The sequence below is a fragment of the Phyllobates terribilis genome, unplaced genomic scaffold, assembly GCF_046119375.1.
Source record: "Phyllobates terribilis strain yellow unplaced genomic scaffold, ASM4611937v1 Scaffold_2__4_contigs__length_985480577, whole genome shotgun sequence".
In the NCBI taxonomy this organism is placed as follows: Eukaryota; Metazoa; Chordata; class Amphibia; order Anura; family Dendrobatidae; genus Phyllobates; species Phyllobates terribilis.
This window is the reverse complement of record NW_027362762.1, coordinates 445,729,080-445,741,769: the sequence shown is the minus strand read 5'-3', so window position 1 is coordinate 445,741,769 and position 12,690 is coordinate 445,729,080. Positions and strand designations below refer to the sequence as shown.

Here is a 12,690-nt window from a genome sequence, read left to right as displayed (position 1 = left end):
ATTTTGTTTAGCAGCGGGCACAGTGTAGGCTGCAGCAGCTGGCTCCTGTGCCCCACTCCTCCGTTGCTGGCGCTCCCCCCACACAACCCACCACATATATATATACACCGTATTTTTCTGACTATAAGACGCACCGGAACATAAGACGCACCTAGGTTTTAGAGGAGGAAAATAGAAAAAAAAAGTAAGCAAAAAATATGGTCATGATGCACTGTTAAGGGGAAGGGGGTCTGCTGCTGACACTGTTATAGGGGTAATGTTCCATAATTCTGTTAATATTCCCCATCCTGGTAAATATGGTCCCCCTCTTTCTATTATACGTGGCCCCCAACCGGGTATGCATGGCACTCCAACACTCCAATCCCCATCCTGTTATGCATGGCACCCCTGATCCCCATCTGATTATGCATGGCACCCCAAATATCCATCCTGGAATGCAAGGCACCCCTCCATCCTGGTATGCATGGCACCCCTCCATCCTGGTATGCATGGCACCCTTGATCTCCCATCCTGGTATGCATGGCACCCCTGATCTCTATCCTGGTATGCAAGACACCCCTCATCCTGGTATGCATGGCACCCCTCCATCCTGGTATGCATGGCATCTCTCCATCCTGGTATGCATGGCACCCCTCCATCCAGGTACACATGGCTCCACTGATCTCCATCCTGGTATGCAAGGCACCCTTCATCTCCATCCTGGTATGCAAGGCACCATTCATCCTTATCCTGGCATGCATGGCACCCCTCATCCTTATCCTGGTATGCATGCCACCTCTGATCCCCATCCTGGTATGCATGGCATCCCTGATCCCCAGCCTGGTATGCATGGCACTCCTGATCTCCATCATGGTATGCATGGCACCCTCATCCTGGTATGCATGGCACCCCTCCATCCTGGTATGCATGGCTCCACTGATCTCCATCCTGGTATGCAAGGCACCCTTCATCTCCATCCTGGTATGCAAGGCACCATTCATCCTTATCCTGGCATGCATGGCACCCCTCATCCTTATCCTGGTATGCATGGCACCCTTCATCCTTATCCTGGTATGCATGGCCCTCCTCATCCCTATCCTAGTATGCATGCCCCTCTCATCCCTATCCTAGTATGCATAGCACCCCTCATCCTTATCCTGGTATGCATAGCACCCCTCATCCCTATCATGGTATGTGTGGCTCCCCTCATCCCTATCCTGGTATGCAAGGCACCCCTCATCCTTATCCCAGTATGCATGTCCCCCTCATCCCTATCCTGTTTTGCATGCTACCCTTCATCCTTATCCTGGTATGCATGGCCCCCCTCATCCCTATCCTGGTATGCAAGGCACCCCTCTTCCTGGTATGCATGGCCCCCCTCATCCCTCTTCCTGGTATGCATGGCCCTACTCATCCCTCTTCCTGGTATGCATGGCCCTACTCATCCCTCTTCCTGGTATGCATGGCCCCCTCATCCCTCTTCCTGGTATGAATGACACCCCCATCCTGGTATGCATGGCCCCCTCATCCTGGTATCCATGGCCCCCCTAATCCCCATTAGTTACACAAAAAAGAATAAACATGTCTACTCACCTTTCTTCCCTGTGCTCCAGTGCTGCGTCATGCTCTGCTGCCAGCACTCATCTCACCTTGTGAGCCGCGCTTGACTTCACGGTCATGCGCCCTCACAAGGTGAGATGCTGTGCTGGAATAGTCAATGCACCCACGTCGGGACTGTGTGCGTGGGGAGCAGTGACTTCACTCACCTTAATAGCCGGTACACAGTGTAGCAGAAGCGCGGCTCCTGCTGCTGCCGGGCGATCGTGTATGCCCGCTATTAAAGAGCATGAATATTCACCATTCTCCACGCCAATGGGAGTGGAGAAGGGTGAATATTCACGCTCTTTAATAGCGGGCACATGCGACCGCCCAGCAGCAGGAGCCGCACTGAAGCTACACTGTGTGCCGGCTATTAATGAGAATGAATATTCACTGCTCCCCACGCCTATTTTTTTTAGCAGCGGGCACATGCAGGAGCTGCAGCAGCGCTCCTGCCTCCTATGCCCCACTCCTCCTACGCTACCGCTCCCCTCACACCACCCTCCAGCCACAGTGTGTATGTATAAATATATATATACACACAAACCACATTCGGACTATAAGACGCACCCCGCACTTTCCTCCAAAATTTTGGAGGAAAAAAGTGTGTCTTATAGTCCGAAAAATACGGTATACTGTATATGCAGTAATGGCTGAAAGTGTTGACACCCTTGAAACTGTTCCAGAAAATTAAGTATTTTTCCCTCTGGCACTGGGTGCCTTGATTGTGTGCAAGGCATCATGAAATCTGAAGATTACCAAAGGATTTTGGGTCGCATTGCAGTGCCCAGTGTCAGAAAGCTAGGTTTGCATCCTATGTCATGGGTCTTCCAGCATGACAATGACCCTAAACATACTTCAAGAAGCACGTAGAAATGAATGGAAATGAAGCACTGGAGAGTTCTGAAGTGGCCAGCAGGACAATGACCCTAAACATACTTCAGGAAGCATCAAGAAATGGATGGAATGAGTCCGGTTCTAAATCCCATTGAACACTTGTGGAGAGATCTTAAAATTGCTGTTATAGCGATTGATTGCAGTTATTTATTCCAAAGGTTGTGCAATCAAATATTAAGTTGAGGGTACCAACAATTCTGTCCGGCCCATTCTTGACGTTTTGTGTGAAATCATGTCCAATTTCCCTCCGTTTTTTTTTTGCGTTGTTCCAATACACACAAACATGTGTATAACAAAACATATGTGATTGCAATAATTTTCTGGGAGAAATACTTAATTTTCTGGAACAATTTCAAAGATGCCAACACTTTCCGCCATGACTGTATAAGGACAGTTGTTGTCTGTGTTGTAATATAGCGTTTTTAAAAACGCTTGTTCACGATTATCTTGCAATGTAAATGCCTCTTAAGGCAGTGTACTCACTCACAATTCTGCACGCAGCCTAAAACATGAATGCCATTGATAAGTGCAATGGTTAACACTGATTATTTGGTTGAAACATCAACTGTAAGACCCTGAGCACATAACGCAATCAAACTGCATTTTTTGCAGTGATTTTTGAAAATCACAGTGAAAATGTAATGATTTTACCTTAATTTTGAAAAATTGTGGAAAAAAATACAATAGTATTGTATGACAGTATACCCTCAAAGTTTGGCGCTGTGTAACTTATAGGTGATTAATAACAAATAACACAAAATAAAATAAAACATTTAAGAACTAAGAAAGAAAAACATTTGCTCTACCAAGTGAATCTGGTGGCTGCATCTAAAGTGGTGGTCAATATCATTAAAAGTCAATCTAAGGCCACACTCAGAAGTCAATATTTTTTCTCATACACAAGAAGCAAATCGATTTTCTTAAGTCTTTGGTCAGTGTGTCAATTTTTAACATCAGTGTTTCATTTGTTTTCTTTTTTTTCTTTTTTCATTACAAGAAGTTTTCTCAAGTTTCTCCTATCAAACAGACATGAAAATCAACCAACACTAGGATGCAACTAGGATAGGATCTAAGTGCTGTCCATGCATGTCCAGTGTGATCCATGAATCGGATCAAAATCGAATATGTCTCTGTGTTTTGGTGCAGACTTGTTCCACAAAAAAACATGGTCATGTGAACAACTCCATAGACCCATTAGAATCATTTGACCCACTAGGACATAAGAGTGGGTACTCCAATAGGGATTTATTTTCTTTACATTGGAACGTCATAATCATGGTAATATGATTGCTGTATGTTACAAATTAAGCTCCATTATTTATTACTGCTCTAATCACTGCAGCAAAAATTTCCTTACAGAGTAATTCGCACCCATTTACAAATACTGGTCAGCAAGTGGCACAAAGTTAGATTAAGTATACATATGTGGTGTTATTCTATACAAGAGGTTTATATGTGGTGATGTGGTAACTTCAATAGAAAAACTGTCTATCATCAAATAAGGGATGTGGGTAGGGGCAAACACAGACAGAAGAGGGCCCTTGGCAAGAACAGTATAAGGGCCCTTTGAAGCCCAGGTGAGGTTCACAGAGGAGCAAAGCCAACCTTTCAGGCATTTATCCAATATACTAGTTAAACTTTGACATTATGACACTGTATAAGAAGTAGTCCACATAAACATATTTGTCCCAAATATACCACCAGGATTTTAATAATGTCCAGATACAGTATGTAGAGTACTATCATAGGCCCAAGCAAAACACCTCCAAAGCCATTTAATCAGCCTATTATGCTTTTAATAGTCACACTGGCTTCATAGACAGTAAAAATAAAAGCAGAAAAGTAGGTAAGATAATAAATGAGTGAGCTGGCACATTTGATGAATAGACTGGTCTGGTTTGTGCTTTCTGTCTGCCTTTGTGACCTTTTGGCACCTAAAACCATTTAAGCTGCTATATAAACAATTATTTTAGCCATCAAAAGAATAAGGTAAACCATTTAGAAACTGATAAATGTCACCAAATAAAGACTAATTATTATCCACACAATAAACCAATCATTTTTACAGAAAAAAACATTTGGCATCAAAATTTTAAGCAATGGGCTGCTTTCAGAAAATATTATCAAAATGCACAGGAAACATTCCCTTCCCATTGTGGCCAGTTTTGGTTTTTGGACTTAAAAGTTTTTTTCCTCCTCTTTTTCCATAACTTTCTCATTTTCCTATAGGCATAGCTGCACAAGGGCTTTTTTCCTGCAACAAGTTGTAGTTTTCAATTACACCACTCAGTTCACCGCATAATGTGCTGAAAAATGTGAGAAAATTAATTCAATTGACGTGAAATGATGAAAAAAGAAGCACCCCAAGTTTTTCTATTGGGTTTGCTTTTACGAAGTTAATTGTGCGGTAAAAATAACCTGGCGATATGATTCTATAGGTCAGTAAGACTACAGACATACAAAAATTGTATAGTTCTTTTTGTTTGTTTATTTTTTAAAGTACTGAAAAAACATGTAACATAAAAAAATTGGTTTGTGTTGTCATACTTTTGACACCTGTAACCGTTTTTATATTTTAATTAATAGAGCTGAAATTTTTACTGATACCATTTTGGGGTACATACGATGCTTTGATCACTTTTTATAGCATTTTTTAGGGATGTGTTGAGGCCAAAAGAATGTAATTCTGGTGTTTAGATTTCTTTTTCTCCTAATGGCATTTACCGCATGGGTTACCGTATTTTTCGGACTATAAGACGCACTTTTTTCCTCCAAAATTTTGGAGGAAAATGGGGGGTGCGCCTTATAGTCTGAATATTGGGGGGGGGGTATATGTATATACTGTGTGGGGTGTGGGATGTGGGGGGAGCGGTAGGGGCGGAGGAGCGGGGCACAGGAGGCAGCAGCCGCCTGCTGCAGCCTACACTGTCCCCGCTGCTAAAGAAAATGAGTATCCACTGTTCCCCACGCCCATGGGCGTGGGGAGCAGTGAATATTCATTCTCCTTAATAGTGGCACACAGTGTATCCGCAGGGTGGCTCCTGCTGCTACCGGGCGATCACGAGTGCCCGCTATTAAAGGGCATGAATATTCACCCCCTCTCCACGCCCATGGACGTGGGTGAATATTCATGCCCTTTAATAGCGGGCACACGCGATCGCCCGGCAGCAGCAGGAGCCGCGCTGCGGCTACGCTGTGTGCTGGCTATTAAGGAGCATGAAGTCACTGCCCCCCGCACACACAGTCCCGGCGTGGGGAGCAGTGACTTCCGGCACGCGGGGGAGCTGTGACTTCCGGCACGCGGGGGAGCAGTGACTTCCGGCAGCTGATCTCTCCTTGTGAGCCGCGGATGGCAGTGACGCTATGCGCGGCTCACATGGCGAGATCAGTGTGGGCAGACAAGACGCAGCACTGGAGAAGAGAAAACAAAGGTGAGTAGGAGTGTTAATTTTTATATGTGCAGCGTGATGGGGATTAGGGGGACCACGCATACCAGGATAAGAATGAGGGGGATCATACATACCAGTATAAGGATGAGGGGGCCATGCATACCAGGATAAGGATGAGGGGGATCATACATACCAGTATAAGGATGAGGGGTGCCAAACATACCAGGATAGGGATGAGAGGTGCCATGCATACCATGATAAGGATGAGGGGTGCCATGCATACCAGGATGGAGGGGTGCCATGCATACCAGGATGGAGGGGTGCCATGCATATCAGGATGGAGGGGTGCCATGCATATTAGGATGGAGGGGTGTTATGCATATCAGGATGGGGATGGGGACCATGTATAATAGGAATGGGTTGGGGCATATATGTCAGGATGGGGGATATTATCAGAATTGGGGGACATTACCCCTATACCAGTGTCAGCAGCAGACCCCCAACCCCCCTAACAGTGCATCGTGACCACATTTTTTGTTTAGTATTTTTTTCTGTTTTCCTCCTCTAAAACTTAGGTGCGTCTTATTGTCCGGTGCGTTTTATAGTCCAAAAAATATGGTAATTTATTTTAGATTTTGAAAGACAAGACTTTTATGGGCTATGCCAAACGTGCTTTTTTTTTATTTCTTCATTTTTAACAGGGAAAAATGGAGATGATTAAATTTATTATAGATTTTTTAAACTTTTTAATGTTTCCTTTATTTTTTTTTTTTAGTGCCCTTCAGGGACTGGGACATTTGATTGTGTAATCATTTGTTCTATATATTGCAATACTACAGTACTGCGGTATATAGAGAAAATGACATTTATTATTATTTATATGAAGCTCAGCCACATGCTTGGCTTTACAGGATAATTAAGTTGGAAGCTAAGAGCAACTTCAGCAGGCCCACGGATTCAATGACAAACCACTGACATGTGGTAGCGTCATTTAAATGCCACTGTCAGTGATTCACAGACGTATGTGATCAAAATACTTCTTTAAAAAAAAAAGAAGATAAAATAGACAACGCCTTTAACGATGACATTTACTAAATGTTTAGTTATTACAGAAGCTCAAATTTCACCATGATGTTCAGTTGGTTGTCCTCAGAGTGAAGAATAATTCTACTCTTGCTTGAGTATCACACAGCACTGAATACAGTGGCCATATATACAAAAAAAAACAGAGTGTCTCTAAATTTACATTAGGAACACAAAATTCATGGAAAAAATTGTGGTAAGCAGTGTATGGATGAGTCTGCCAACAAACCTACACAAATTTCAAGGATTCTGATTTCTCAGAATACATATTCGATATGTTATAGTAATATGCTAGCAAAATCTTCAACAAGAATTCACATTACAACCACTAAGTGGCCAAATACAAAGACATAAAGCATAAACTTCTCTCAACAGAGTATCTTAAAATCATGTTTTTTTACTCTTCATTTTTTCAAAGCTGATTCCCTTGCTTTGTTGATCTCTGTATATATGGAGCCAAGTGGAAAGGTAAGGAAGGGTACACCTGTAATATAGAGGTATGCGGCCTTCAAAAAATTGTGCCTCACCAATTACCTACAGGCCTCAAATAAGGTATTGCCATATGCATTAGGATGTATGCATTTCATAGATCATTTAATAGATTTGTGTTCTATAATTAAAATATACTATAACAGTACTAATAAAAGGGGTGTCCACTACCTTTAAAAGCTACCAAACATTCAGTGCCCCTCGTCTAGCAGCTGGTGTTCCCTGCAGCTCTTGGTTCCCTCTTCTGGTGGGACACTTCATGGCTGTGGCCAATTAGAGTTGAGTACGGCTTTTTTTTTTTCTTTAAGAACAATAGGGCCTTTGATAATGCTTTTAAAAGTATTGTATAACCCCTTTAAAACAAACATTTAATGTGAACCATGCTACCTTACAGAATTTACACTTCTGAGTCTGATTATGGAATATGTATAGTTCACGTTATATCAGAAAAGTACCAAACACCAATGTTAGGAACCTGCTCATGTAAAATGCTTTGAGTAATGTGTGTAGGTTAAAGCCACAATCATATTCAACGTGGTCAGGGTGGAGTCTTAACCTGCCCCATTAGCACACAATATCAAGACAAGATCATTATAAGCAATTCCCATGTGCAGTCTATATTATTTTCAAAAACTTGACTGGTAATCTTTAGCCTTTCCCATGCCATTTGAAATGTCCTCCCCCTCCATTAGTGCTAATGGCTCTGTGCTCACATAAGCTGTTAAGACTCATTAAGGAGTTATCAGGTAACAGGAGAAAACAGATGCAGCTTGGCTAAATCAATTTACCACCTCAGGGTTAAAGACAGTGGCGGCATCCCAGGCCGTTATTAGGTGGCAAGAGAACGTGTGTTCATTATTTGTTGCCAGACAGTACATTGCCGATTCTATTTTTAAGTGGTTCTTCCTATGCTGTTGCAATATTATATCTCCTAAAATACAACTATTACTCCATCCATATAGACCCTTTGTATTTTTATTCTACTTTTCTCAAATAAAGTTGAGATCTCAGTTTCTCAGTAGAGCCGCCCTACTTTAACATCCATGTCTATAACATCTCACATGGAACAAAGATGGATATCATTAAACCAACATGTGTAGTCAACGTAAATCTCACTAACTAAAATTAAGACATACTCTTTCTTTTTTTTTTTGTGGTAAAGAAATAAAATTTGTCAAATGTCAAACAGGTCGTCTCTCGGGAGCCAAATAACCTTTCTAGACGTTCCTTCTTACTTCTTTCATGTATTTCCAAGTAGAATCTCCCCCCCTCTTTGTATCTTATGGGATAGTAAGGTCAAACAAGAGATTCATGTAATGCAAACCAGGCCTACTAGACCCTGTAACAAAGCTGTCTAAAAAGTTAAGAATGGTTCACTACTCGGAATTAAGTTCAGAAGCAGATCACTTATCACTTCTGAAGCTTCACTAGCTCAGATACTAAGTTTTTAATTCAAACACAGTAACTTTCAAGTTCATTTAATTTTTTCTTCTTTCTTTGTTTTGCTTGCAACAATATGTATGACATGAAGTACAGCAAACTTAGGCCGAATTCACACGGCCATAACCCATGGACAGTGATTGATTGCCTATAAGGCAATTAACTCAGGTCAGGAGAACCATTGGTTTTGCCGGGTATTCCAATCCAAGCACGGTCCATGTTTCACAGATATGCACACTCGTCCTTAAAGGGAATCTGTCATCAATACAGGGGCAGACATACCATTGGTGCAATCTATGCATCTACACAGGGGCCCAAGATGTAAGGGGGCCCACTTTTACCTTCAAAGCAGGTGAAATTGTGCATTATGATGAGCTATTGGAGTACAGAGGGCCCATATATTGTTCTTGCACAGGGGCCCTCTATGGTTTGCGTTCACTCATGCATCAATATTATAGTCCATCCATCCCCACACCCTAACAGAATACATGGCTGAGTACGTCTTGATAAAATAAGTTAATTGGCACCTGTAAGGCCTTAAATTGTTTGTACACCTTTGGGGACAATTTTGTTTTATTATTACACAGCCATATGTTGATTTGAATGGGTACTCTGTAATGTTCAATTTCTTTGGTCTTGGTGCTCCTGTGAACACGTACTGCCTTGTTTTTAATCATAGACTACAGTGATAGATTAAGGATCGGAAGGGGGGACAGTTCAAGCTTTTTAAAACTCTGCTGTCAACTGACAGTTTTATTTCTTTTAACTTCCCACATAAACAATACGCAATCTGCAAAAGTGAATGGTTATCAGTTTAATCACAAACATCACACATTTCTGCACATCTTAAACGTTTATTTGTAAAGGGTTGGTCCGATACCAAAAATGTCCTTTCTAAATGTCTATTTTTACGTCCTAAGCACTTTTGTCACTTGCTTTATAATAAAGTACCCTAGACTTTTCCTTACCCAGCTAATCTCTAAATGTGTTTTTTTTTTTTTTTTACTTCACTCCCTGTGACATTTTCCTTGAGAGGAGTCTTAAATGAGGCTGCACTCACTTCCCCGCAGCATCTATCACATCTTCTGGAATGGGACGTCGACAGTAGGCCGTGCTGCAGTCACTTACAACAGTTTCTTTCATCACTGCTTGTCAGGGAACGTCGGGGACGACACCAGGGAGATCACACAATATACCACCGCTGTAGTCACTCTGTCAGGATTGAGCAGGAATTCGCGCACACACGATCCCGATTACTCACTACGTAGCTATCGGAAAGCGAGCAGAAAGCGTATGGCATACACACCTCCGGATTCCAACAAATCGAATATGTGTATACGCCCCCATACGGTTACTGCTAGCTTCACGATAGCCTAATTAATATTATTCGCTGCCACCGCCGACACAGTTTGAAATATAATACAGGCCTGGTCAGATGCCTGCTTTCTGGCAGAGTATATGACTTGGGGGAGGGAACGATTACAGAACAAAAGAAACAAACATTATATTTTATATTTAATCCAAAAGGGAGGCAGTGTTTAGGAAAAATATACAAAAGGTTTTACAAAAGGAGACATTCAGTACAGAATATACAGGTACACAAATAAAACAGGATTAAAGAAGAAACTTACTATAAAGTTTGCAGAGACGACTCAGTATAGCTGGAGGAGGGGGCAATCTGAACGGCTCCAGCATTCATAGTTTTATTAGCATATCTGGTTTCTGCGATAATTTCTCGCTGGCTGATCGCAGAAGCCCGAAAGTGATACCATATTTTCATTATGAATTTACCTTTCTCCAGAGACCACACGATACAGCTGCGGTCTGTCATTCTGTACTTTTGCGTTACCGCTCCCCGGAGGGGAGTACAGCTACAGAAAATTATCAATATTGTTCCTTGGCAGACCCTGCCACTAAAAATATGGGTCCCATTATTATCAGAAGTATAGAACTCCAGATATTACATATTTAGTTTCGGCGCCAGCCCGACTGCAGATCTCTGTTGAATTCTTTTGAAGCCAGGAACTAAATCTTCCTCAGCTACGTGTAAATTTATCACAAGCCTGTGTCACTGGAAAACACACTCCATACTAAATGGGTTTGGTAGCACCCTTTGTGCTAGAATTTGTCTACAAGCTATTTGTCCTGTGTGTGTGAATTTGCATAGACGCTACTGGCCAAAGTGTCAGCTATTCTCTTTTGACAAATACTATAGGGGAGGGGGGATGAAGAGGGGTCTGGGAGGGAGAAATTCTTAATATTTTCTTAATATTTGTGTGACAATGCTCTCTGAAGAGTCCTGAAACGTATACAAGCTGTGTGAGAAGTGGCCGAGGAACCAACACTCGGCAACTATCTCTGTCGCAGCAGCTTCTTACTGTGAAACAAGACGTTATCAGGAGCTGGTGACAGAAGCAGGGTAAGTGACACCAGTTACACCCTATAGCTTCTTACTGAGAAACAAGTTGTTATCAGGGGCTGGTGATAGAAGCAGTGTAAGTAACATTAACTCCACTCTACAGCTTCTATTATTGCACTCAAACAAATCGTCTTCAGAAGGCGGTGATAGAAGCAGAGTGAGTGACACCAGCACCACCCCATAGCTCCATCACTGCCCTAAAACGAATAGTCATCAGGGGGCAGTAATAGAAATTTCTATCACCACCCCTGATGACAATTCTTTTTAGCGCAGCGATAGAAGCTGTGGGGCGGAGCTGGAGTCATGCACCCTGTATCTGATGATGTACTGTTCCAGACGGGGTGATAAACACTGCTGGAAAGTTTGTGCAGCCCCAGCCTACTGAAGATGCCTTGTTTGAGACTCCCCTCAAACAAAACATCACAGCAAGTGAATTAGAAAAACCCATTCAGGGATTAGCAGGGCAGGGAGAAGTGTAGGATATTTTATAATAAGGAAAATGACAAAAGTGCTTATGGGGGGAAAAAATCTATATTTATAAAGTACATTTTAGGTATTGGACCACCCCTTTAAGTGTAGTTGTGAATCTTACTCACTTCATAGGTCAGATTTTGAGCTTTTTGTTTTTCACAAAATTTTACAGTTTGATGCAAACTTGAATGAAGGCACATATGAATGTAAAGTGGTGCATGGCATTTTTTTAAATATACAGGTATTGCGGTACTATATGATCTTTTCTATGTTTAAACTGAAGGGTTTTTTTGTGCAAAAATTATCCCCAAACCCCTTGTGGGAAATGAGTTAGGTCATGATACTAACCTATGATATATAATGTAGAGACTTGGCACTCATAAATATGCTTAATAGATTTTTTAAGTGTATTTGCAGTCACACAAGTAGAGAAATAAAGTAGACGTTTCGGTCATAAACAGGACCTTCATCAGTGTACTCCGACTGCACAGGTGAAAAAGGGGGAAGAGATAGAAGGACTTAGTGTCCAAAAGAACATTACTCCCAGTCCTGGAGAGAAAAAAGGTATGGTGGTATAAGTGAACACGGTGTCCACCGTTTGTTGCTGTGTGACACAGCAACAAACGGTGGATACCGTGTTCACTTATACCACCATACCTTTTTCTCTCCAGGACTGGGAGTAATGTTCTTTTGGACACTGAGTCGGAGTACACTGATGAATGTCCTTTTTATGACCGAAATGTTTACTTTATTTCTCTACTTGTGTGACTGAAAATACAATTAAAAAATCTATTAAGCATATTTATGAGTGCCAAGTTTTTACATTATATATCATTGGTTTTGGACCCTACTAGTGCACCTATTCCAGGAGTGCTGTGATCTATATCTACTTTATGATACTAACCTAGACGTGAACACTATTAT

General features: G+C 41.8%; 1 protein-coding gene across 7 annotated transcripts in view; it reads right to left on the bottom strand.

The window, feature by feature from the left end:
* The window catches only part of BCAS3 (BCAS3 microtubule associated cell migration factor), a 1,370,469-nt gene that overhangs the window by 1,058,310 nt on the left and 299,469 nt on the right, over window positions 1-12,690 (bottom strand). The window lies entirely within an intron of this gene.